The sequence below is a fragment of the Sinocyclocheilus rhinocerous genome, unplaced genomic scaffold (genome assembly GCF_001515625.1).
Source record: "Sinocyclocheilus rhinocerous isolate Xijiao unplaced genomic scaffold, SAMN03320098_v1.1 scaffold579, whole genome shotgun sequence".
In the NCBI taxonomy this organism is placed as follows: Eukaryota; Metazoa; Chordata; class Actinopteri; order Cypriniformes; family Cyprinidae; genus Sinocyclocheilus; species Sinocyclocheilus rhinocerous.
Window position 1 is genome coordinate 1,173,355 of NW_015666542.1, and position 10,359 is coordinate 1,183,713.

Genomic DNA, 10,359 nt, shown 5'->3' on the forward strand with positions numbered 1-10,359 from the left:
CAACATCAAAGGAGGATGTTTCATTTCATAGATCCGCAAAAACAGCCAGAAAATAATTAACACACAATGTGCGATTAAAAAAATAGTGAAATGGACTTGGAGGGACAGAAATCTCTCGGGTTAGTGTTACGATGATATCCAAAGTCTTATGGATTTGAAATGGCATGAGGGTGAGTTAATGATAACATAATGTTTATTTTTGACTGAACTCTCCCTTTAATGCTTTGTCTCCAATGGCAATCAGTCAATCTGTCGCATATAAAGTTTTTGACAAATGGTGAGAAGCTGTTTCTGTGACGCTTTTGCAGTGTCACTGAGGGCCCTGAAGCGGTCGCTGCTTCAGAAGCTAAAAAGAAATGATATTTGTGCCAAATGACATCTGGGTCACTTTGCAAAGAAACCATGTAGGAAACATCTCACACCGAGAGTGAAAAAACCAGTGTTGAGGGCAACGCATTATAAATAACGCAAGTAATCAGATTACTTTTTTTAAGTAACTAGTAAAGTAACGTATTACTTTTTAATTTACAAGAAAAATATCTGTTACTTTTACAAATACGTTGCAAATAAGTAACAGTTCTATATAAATAAAACTTTTTATATTAAAACAAACAAGCAACTCCAGATAAGAAAAAAGAACGCAAAAGTAACGAAACACACTACTTTCCATAAAAAGTAACTAAGTAGTGCAATTACTTACTAGTGAGTAATGCAATATTGTAACGCATTACATTTAAAAGTAACTTTCCCCAACTCTTGAAAACACTGTCTCTGTGTGTTACGTCGTGAAATCACGAGTGGGGTGTAACTGGTGTGTTTTATGTCGTAGAATAAAACGTAAACGTTTTTTGATCTTGTGTGAATCACGTACCTTATTTTAGGGGATTTAACCAAACTCCCATTGAAAAAACCCATTGACTCTGGGACGATGGAACCGGAAGTGCTAAAATGCTAACTCGCTTTCGGGTTTTTGCCTACAAAGTGACGTCCTAGTTCAACCACTCTATTTGTGTATGTTGGTGGCAAAAACCTTGCTCAGTTTGTATGCATCCTGACCTGGCATCGTTAGCTAAATATGGTCGCAAGTTCCGTCGTTACTAACAAAGTTCAACGACTCTGTGTTTTGCGATACCATAGTTCAATTGAACATTCGCAAACTTACGTGGTTGGAACTAAAGCTCTCGAATTTCTTGTTAGTATGACACGTGAGCCAAATTTTCCACCATTTTGTATTTTTAATGGAAAAATAACTATATTCTCTTAAAAACGTCCTCTAAGACCTTTTATCAGATTGTGTGATTGCACCATGTTCTGATGATGTAAAATATTTTCAATTAGTCTTTAAGTACTTTTTACACAGCAACGCTGATTTAACCAATGCCGTGAGATTAGGGCGGGACTATTTGTTTGCCTGACCAATAGGAGAGAGTTTGACAATTACATTTGTCGTAACCTGTAGAAATTACTAGAAATTACACATTTTGTTTTTTTAGCAACTACAAAATGGGTACAACAGATAGTCATTAAGTGGCTTATTGTACATTTTTGAGAATAATTTGACCGGTTTTGAGCATATAATGTAGCAAAAAGTTTTAGATTCGCATGCATTATTGGCTGTTAACCTCAGTAACTGAATTTACAGATATTTGCACGTTATAGCCATGATAAAGTCAAATGCATAGCAGTGTAGCTCTACTGTGCCAGATGCCCCTGTTCAGTGATTCAGTGATGGCTATTAAAATTAATTGACCAAATTATTTGAGTTGAATCTGTCATATTTCGAATAAAGCTTAATTACGTCCTCATCGCATGTTTCTTTCAGGGTACAGTTTATCTTAAAAATTAATACCATTGTACCTGTAAAAATAGTAGGTTTCTGGTCAGGGTTTTAACAATGAACTGGCACAAGAAGCAGCTTCACATTAAAGGGGAGTCCTCCGCAAGTTTGATTTTCCATTGGAGTTTCTCAAGGGCAGCTGTTTATGATGGTGTCTCCCAGTTATCCTGGAGTCCTGCCCAAACACTTGTTTTGTTTTGTTTCTTTGCTCAGTGCTGGAAAGAAAGCTTGTTGATGCGTCGTCTTGCTAAAGGACTCCCAGATGGAATGCAACTTTTATGAATATACTTTCCTCATTATTTCGGGCTTTACTTGTTTGGCATTGCAACGACTGTTCTGTTCTTACGAGTAAAGAACACGTTATTTATTGTTATAAGATGTGGGAAAATGAACAACTTAGTACAGTTGGTTAAACATATGTTTTATTAGAAGTTAATGCCTGGACCTCTGAAACTGGCATGTGTGTTATATGCAGATAGACAATGAATCAAAATGTGATATTTTTAAGCTATATGTGTTTAATAACCCATGTATTGTGAATTTTCGTGGGCCTAATCTATATTTTTAACAGGAATCCACACAATCAGGAATTTTGCATGGGGCTGAAAGATTCCCCTCATGCAGATTTTGCATCGGGTTCAGTTGGTCATGCAAATTCACAACGATGGCAGTTTGACTGAGTGAGCTGTGCTTCATACATCTCTACACTATCGATCGTTTATCTTCAGATTTTCATTGAAGAAATTCTTATTTTTAACAGCAATCCACAAAAATTCATCACTAGATTATTGACATTTTTTTTTCTCTCGATAAATTTCACTAATATGATCACACCTTAACTATAACTGGCTTAAGAAATGATTCCACATGAAAAGGAAAGTCCTTGACAAGATAGGGTATTATAAACCTGTTACAAATGTGTTATAAATGTGTTATAACACAGATCACTAGCAATAAACATGTCAAAAACTTCTTTAGTAGGACTCACATCAAATTATTGCTCTTTCATAGTTGACCTGAAAGTAGTGATGGGGAAAATATATATATTTTTGAAACCCTAAATCAATTGAACCACTGTGTAACTTCAATGAAAACTCAGCCCAAATATGTAGAATGACACAGTTTACTTTTTTTTTAATGTAACCTAAAAGTAATTACATACCATTAAATATGATGGTTTTGTAAAATGTATGTTGTTTTATTAATGTATAGTGCTTTTTTTGTATGTTGTTGGGCAGGGTTTGGCAAACTAAGTCCCTTTTGAAGCAACCAAATACTCTCCTTTTTGTATTATACACACATAAGTATTAAAATTCATTACACTAATTAAAAATAAACCTACATTATAAAAATGACCTGAGATCTGTTAAAGCCATTGGACATTTTTTCATTGGGTTTTCATCATCAAGCGGCGAATCACAAAATGTTTCGAAACCAAGGTTGAAAACAGTATGACCCAACAAATCCTCATTTAAAATGACTTGACTTGGAGAGTTTGACACAACCTCCCATGAAAGTCCATTTCCTCCACTAAATAAAAAATGGGAATAAAATAAATAAAAAATAAGGTAATTGCGACTTTTTATGTTACAGTTCTGACTCGTTCTGACTTGCAAGTATTGTGCGATTCTTTTTTTTTCTCTTACAATTCTGATGAGTTTATATCTCACAATTATTCTTTTCTCAGAATTGTGAGTTCATATCTCGCAATTCTGAGCTTGTAACACGGAATTGTGAGTTATAAAGTGTGACATATAAACTGACAATCGTAAGAAAATACCAGTCTTTTTTTCCACTCATAATTGTACTTTTTAGCTCACAATTGCGCGAAAAAAGTCAGAATTACAAGTTTGCATCGCACAATTCTGACTTCATTTTTTTGCAAATTGCAAGTTTATATCACACAATTCTGAGAGAAAAGAATTGCAAGATGTAAACTCACAATTGTGAGGGGGAAAAAAATATAAAAAGTCACAAATACCTCTTTTTATTTTTAATTCAGTGGTGGAAATGGGCAACCATAAGCTCTGAACCACTCATTTAAAACAAAACATTTGTAATTGTTTCGAAGCTTCAAGAAGCAGTGTTTCGAAATAGCCCATCACTACGTAAAATTTGTACCTATGTTACGTTTTGGCGAATCAGTGATTTTTATACGATCTCATTCATATGATTTTATACAATCTGTTCACACACCACTGATGGTTAGGTTTAGGGATGGACCTTCGCGCTTGCTTTTTTCTAAAAATCAAATGTTTTCGTACGTATCACATGGTACAAATTCATACGAAATCACCACTTTAGTAGAAACTTAAATAGTTTCGTTTTCTCATACTTGTGTGTTTGAATTGAATTGTGTGCGTAGAGTATCTTTCAGGTCTTATACGAGTGAAGTCCAGTGTTTGCTCTTTTGAAGTTTGGCTAAGCAGGGACAGCGTGTCATGGAAGTGGAGCTTGGACACGTAAACAGGTGATTAGCATCGCGGGAAACAAACAGAGATGGACTTGATGTGTGGATGCTGATCGGAAGATTGCTGGCATGTGGGGCCAATTGGTGAACAATAGGCCAAGTTGGGCTGTGAAGCAGATGATTGCTGACAGATGGAGCCCAAGCAGAAGAAGAAAGCAATCAGGTGGAAGCAGCGATATGGTTGCCATCAGGCGGATGCGAGAGCGGCATGATGTCAGAATGAGTCAGTGCCCCCCCCCAGACAGACTGATGTCAGCGTCCTGCCATGGGGGGGTTGCCACTACCTCGGCCAACTACAAAGAGCTGGAGAACAGTGAACCAACGACAAGAGCTGGAAATTGAATTGTGTGCGTAGAGTATCTTTCAGGTCTTATACGAGTGAAGTCCAGTGTTTGCTCTTTTGAAGTTTGGCTAAGCAGGGACAGCGTGTCATGGAAGTGGAGCTTGGACACGTAAACAGGTGATTAGCATCGCGGGAAACAAACAGAGATGGACTTGATGTGTGGATGCTGATCGGAAGATTGCTGGCATGTGGGGCCAATTGGTGAACAAAAGGCCAAGTTGGGCTGTGAAGCAGATGATTGCTGACAGATGGAGCCCAAGCAGAAGAAGAAAGCAATCAGGTGGAAGCAGCGATATGGTTGCCATCAGGCGGATGCGAGAGCGGCATGATGTCAGAATGAGTCAGTGCCCCCCCCCAGACAGACTGATGTCAGCGTCCTGCCATGGGGGGGTTGCCACTACCTCGGCCAACTACAAAGAGCTGGAGAACAGTGAACCAACGACAAGAGCTGGAAAACAGAACTAATCAGACGCTACCTATTAGCACCCAACAACCAACAGTACTGTGTGGTGGCTATGAGTACGTCTGGATCATATCTCCACCCAAAATCTTTTTTTTCTTCTTTTTTTTAAAGAAAATTAAAATGCAATTTTAGGAGATTTCCTTGATTTTTCTTTTACAGTGTGACACTATTTTCAACAGTTTAGTACCTTTTCTCTGCAAATTGTCATTGCTATTATGTTTCTGTAATGGTGAACTATTGAGTTTTTTTTGACGTACTTATTATTCTGTTATTTGGTAACACTTTTACACTTTCTATTAGTTAACAATAATTCATAATTAAAATTAACTAACAATGAGCAGTACATTTGTTACAGTATTTATCGATATGTTAAAATAGTGTTCAATTATTAGTTCTAACAGTTGAGACTTTTAATTTGAGTGAATTTTAGTTTAAAACTACCATTAAAATAAAGAAATGCTTTAGATTTTTTTTTTCATTAATTTTTTGTTAGTTAATGTTAACTAATACTAATGTTAGCAAGTGGAACCTGTTGTAAAGTTTTATCTAATATTTTCCTATTGTCCATTAATATTTATAAATATAAATATTCAAATATTAATATATTGATATTTTTACAGTGTATTACATAAAACTTTACGTAAATGTAATTACAGTTCTTCTAGTTAAATCAGCATTAAAGACATCTAATCCAACAACAGTGATATTTCAATATTATTATTATTATTATTACAACATGTCAGCTATTTTATTATTATGAAAGTCACAATGCATGATTTTATTTTTTTTCAAATTGACCTTTCAGCTTTAAAAACTCAATTTTATCCCATGTGTTGACAACCGCTCACCCCCTACTGATACATTTACTTTACCACATATCTTCATCAAACCAAATCACTCTGAAATGAAGCTTCTACGAGGCCCAATTGAACACCTGGGATGTCATTGAATAGGGTCGCAGTGAGCACTTCATCAGGACAGCTGTAATGATTTTACCACTTTGCTTTTTTCCGGCAGTAACCATAACAGAGGCGGGAGCCATACAGCGGGCAATTGCTGTAAAGTTACCAGGACAAGCCAGAGACCTCCCATCATTAAGGGTGATGATGGACCCAAGAGGGACATCGACACAGTCTCCCTCCAAATCTTTGCTAGGACTCAACATCGATCTTATCCGTTTAGACAGGGCCACCTAGATTTAGGCAAAATTTGTGGTCACTGTCCACATGAAGGTCGCCATCCACTTTATTTGAATGGAAAAAGCCAGTTTTTCTATAGTTGCATTAAAAATGTCATGGGTAAATTGGCTTATGTTGCTCTATTTAGGATGTTCAGCTAATTTTTTATGAGCTATTTTAAGTTTTCTGCTGCCCGAAGATTTAATTAATTGGGTCAGTGTCAAGTGGTGGGATGATGGTTTTAATATTACAAATGTTCATTCAGATTAATGTAATAGCAAGATGTCGCAGCTGTCGCTAGAGATTTTCCGCAAAGGACTGCGTTTTTTCTCAGTTTTGTAGACTAAAGGTAATTCCACAGTTCTGGAATATGCTGCTGGTGCTCGTGTTAGTCTGTAACTGAGCAACATAAAAGGAAACAGGCAAAGCTCATTAGCGAAAACAGGCAGACAGCTATATAACATTCCTCCCTCTAAATCCATGTTTCATTTGTCATTCACTTGGTTTGGTTTGAAAAGATGGCAGAATTTGGTTTTAATCTAACATTAATGAGGTGCCTCTAAAAATAGCAGTCAAAATCATTTTTTAAAAAGTTGGAGAGGCAAAAAATGTCATAATTCATTTTATGCTTTATCAAAGCATAATTCATGAGAAGACAAGTGTTCGGAGTGAATTACTTTAAGTGAATTATTGTGTGGGATGAAGCAGAAATGCTTAAAGGAACTCTTGGGATTCTTTTTTGGAATAATGCTGATAATTTCAATAATTTCAACTCATTTTTTAGGCGATTCCATTGGCTATAAGACACCTTTTCATGAGTACAATATTCAGTACCTGATTAGAAATGATAGCTTTATGACAGTCATTGCTTTACCAAGTGGTTAGTCTTAATCATGAAAAAATGTATACAGTACATTACTGAAGCTAAATATAATCAAATGCATCACTAATGGCAGAATTTGGTTTTAATCTAACATTAATGAGGTGCCTCTAAAAATAGCAGTCAAAATCATTTTTTAAAAAGTTGGAGAGGCAAAAAATGTCAGAGCATAATTCATGAGAAGACAAGTGTTCGGAGTGAATTACTTTAAGTGAATTATTGTGCGGGATGAAGCAGAAATGCTTAAAGGAACTCTTGGGATTCTTTTTTGGAATAATGCTGATAATTTCAATAATTTCAACTCATTTTTTAGGCGATTCCATTGGCTATAAGACACCTTTTCATGAGTACAATATTCAGTACCTGATTAGAAATGATAGCTTTATGACAGTCATTGCTTTACCAAGTGGTTAGTCTTAATCATGAAAAAATGTATACAGTACATTACTGAAGCTAAATATAATCAAATGCATCACTACTTATCAAATTAAGATTTTGCTAATCTTTACTTACCACTATGTATACTAAAAAATGCAGTCACATTAGAGACAAAAAGATCCATTGTCAATAGTATAATGAGGTGTGAAGCACTTTCAAATCAAGCAGCTTTCTGTAGATCAATGTGGCAAATTTGTGTGGAAAAGCCCAATTCAAAATCTGGGGCAAATGTTTCATATTATAATGACTGGATTTTACCCGAATTTGACAAAATAGCAATAAATATCACATTTACTGTTGCTTGGCCAAATTTGGTGGGTGAAATCCAATCTTTTCAATAGGAATCCTTGCGAACTGAAATTTCACATCGGATTCAAGATGGCAATGCAAATTCACAGTGTTGGTTTACAAAAAGCTGCATGGTTTGAAAGAGACCTCAGTATAAGCGGTGCTTTGTCCATTGCTACACTATTAACAATGGACATTTTTGTGCGCAAAATTTCGACAAAATGTTGTAATGAGGATGTCTCAAAGCCTAATTCAGCATTTATGCAGAGGAGTAAATCACCATGTTGTTGACATATCAATGAAAATTTGAATGTGCGATATTATCCCAAGATTATTAATATCTAAAATAAATAAAAGTGGTCCAAGGACTGACCCCTGTGGTACACCTTTCAAAAGTCAAAATATATAAAAAGTCATATATATATATAATTAAAATCTATATTTAAAATATATTTTCAAAAATATATCAAAATTGTCTACAGATATGTTGGGAGAAAACATTTTCATAAATATATTTTAATTACATTTAAGAATACTTTTTTTTGACAAATGCTGTCAGATTTTAACTTCTGTTACACCTGAAACTTTTATTTAGTGCCTCTCTATCACACCTGTATATATTTGTGGCCTGCTGATTTTTGGACTTACAATTATTAGGATTTAGTGTTGTTAAGATAAAATTAACAACAAAGAGTTGACCAAATCAGAGTAAGTCGCTCTCAGGAAAGACAATACTTGGGTTACCCAGGTTTGCATACCTTTAATCTGTGTATTTTAAGCCAATGAGCACTCAGCATTCACTGCGCCACAGCCTTTGATCTTAAGAGGAAAGGAAATGTTAACCCAGACATTTCTTGACAAGAAAAACACAGGCCTTTCCAAATGTTTACAACTTATTCCTCATGTAGTAAAGAGCATAAAAGGTGGAAAAATGGGCTAATATTTCAATGAAAGTTGAAATCAGCTGGGTTTATTTTGAAGTACTTCACTATTTTGGTAGTAATTTGTGCCGTTCGTTTCATAATGTTAGTTTTGGAGGGCTCATTGTGAGAGAACAGAGCTCTGCTAGATTAACCATTTGCGCAGTGTAAACACAGACCTCTTCTGTTCTAAGAAAAGAACTACAGAAATGAGGTTGACGCTATCGCGCTCACAACTATCGCGCTAAATATTGTCCGATTTAACCGTCTGTTGGGGGATTCATTCATGTAAAAAAGGCCTACGAGTTCAGTGACTCAGAATACAAGTACTTACATCATAAAGATAAAGGTCACACCTTTGAATAAGGTTGTGTTTGTGTTAAAAAGCCAAGCGTGATAGTCATGTTGTGGGAGTTAGGCTTGGGTGTGTGCTGTTTGAGAAAACCTGTGAGGGTTTTTCCCCCTCTGTACATGCTGCGTTTATTGACGCAACTTTTTAGGTGGTCCGGTTGAAAGTGGAGAGCCTTCTGCATGCTTGGGATCTGCACAATGTTGTACTTTTTCCCCACTGCTAAAGGCTAATGTTATTTTTCTCTCCCTTTGCTGCCTGTTTCGACCAGGTTTCATGCAGTCTTAATGAGACATCAAAGACAAATCAGCCTAGCTGTGATTTTCAAGTCTCTGAAGCCGCTTGCTTACGATTGAAGTCGTATTGCGCTTTGCTTACAAACGGGAAACATCAGTGTGACTGAAAGAGTTTAATAGGACAGTCTATGATGGATTTATTATCCCCATTATGAAGTAGAGCAATGTTAATAAGGAAATAAATTGGTTTCCTATGACTTATGAGATTTTGAGTGCATTAAAAACAGCATAATATCTTTGGAAGGAGAGCAATATAGCAGCCATTTTGCATGGTCATTCCAAACAGAAGTGCTAAACGCTGCTTCAAAAGGCCTATTACAAGGAACCAACCTTCTCAAATGGGCAACTTTGCACTTCTTTGCTACAAAAAAAAAAAAAAAGGGTAAGAAATATAATCTTTATTCAAAGGCAAAGCAAGATTATTTTTCTTCGCCTAATTGGCAGATATATTTTTTTCTTGTTGTAAGCAAACGCTTTTTTTTTTTCAGAAAATAAATCATAATATCTTAAATCATTTTGCTTCTGAAGTAAATGCATCTTGATTCAAGAATGTTTAGAAACTAGTACTGGAAAACAAAAATACTAAGAAAACCTCTTTTTGTTTTATGAAAGCCGTGAACTATTATTATTAACTTATTTTTTGTAACTGGTTATTTATTGTGTCATCATACTGTAAACTTGACCTGTTCTTATAATTAAGAACAAAATATTTAATATTTAAACATTTACTGTAGATTTATTTTCTGCTACACTAAACTACCACCCTAACTGGCAGATGTATTACTTGACTCAATATAAATAATCCAACAAAAATATTTATAATAATTTATTAAGGAATAGTTCTTGCGAAAATGAACATTTTGTCATCATTTACTAATTTACAGAATATATATATAT

The 10,359-nt window shown here is 35.3% G+C and overlaps 1 long non-coding RNA gene across 1 annotated transcript in view; it reads left to right on the forward strand.

The window, feature by feature from the left end:
- The first annotated feature begins 642 nt into the window (after positions 1–642).
- The window catches only part of LOC107732669 (uncharacterized), a 13,676-nt gene continuing 3,959 nt past the window's right edge, over positions 643–10,359 (forward strand). The window contains exons 1-2 of the long non-coding RNA XR_001638894.1: positions 643–686; positions 8,626–8,636. This is a non-coding gene — a long non-coding RNA (uncharacterized LOC107732669). The remainder of the gene's footprint in view (positions 687–8,625; positions 8,637–10,359) is intronic.